This window comes from Microtus ochrogaster, linkage group LG10 (assembly GCF_000317375.1).
Source record: "Microtus ochrogaster isolate Prairie Vole_2 linkage group LG10, MicOch1.0, whole genome shotgun sequence".
NCBI classification, from domain to species: Eukaryota; Metazoa; Chordata; class Mammalia; order Rodentia; family Cricetidae; genus Microtus; species Microtus ochrogaster.
In genome coordinates this window covers 1,824,079-1,824,589 of record NC_022035.1, presented here as the reverse complement: position 1 = coordinate 1,824,589, position 511 = coordinate 1,824,079, and the positions used below count along the sequence as shown (strand labels likewise).

Here is a 511-nt window from a genome sequence, read left to right as displayed (position 1 = left end):
ATTTAAAAAAAAAAAAAGGAGCGTCGCCCCTACCCGATGACCCAGCTTCTGCTCTCCCTGCCAGGGTCCCCCTCGTCAGCCACTGCAACATTTTGCTGCCTGTTTATTTCCCGCATCCAGACATTTCACACTAGTGTCACTGTCTGTGCCTATATTCTAGGCGAATATCCCCCAATAAGGGTTATTAATATTATTTTCCCTTTAGATATCTTCCTAGATACTTCCGTTTGTGTTCCTCTTCTATGACCACTTTAAACTTAAAATGTCAAAAAATGATTATATATGTGTGCATATGTATATACTCGCTAATGATCTTTCTATACACTCACCCCAACCTTTGTCATTGGATTTCCCTTTCAAATCATTTCGAAATGGACGAATGAATGAAATTTATGCCCTGGCAATGCTTGAAGCACGCATGGGCAGCCCATATATAGCGGTTCTGTTGAACTTGTCCATATTGGGTTTCGTGGTCTAAGTTGATGAGGACGACTGACCAGGTCTCTTCCTC

General features: G+C 41.9%; 1 protein-coding gene across 1 annotated transcript in view; it reads left to right on the top strand.

Moving 5' to 3' along the window:
* Pon1 (paraoxonase 1) overlaps window positions 1–511 on the top strand; it is a 29,163-nt gene that overhangs the window by 13,547 nt on the left and 15,105 nt on the right. The window lies entirely within an intron of this gene.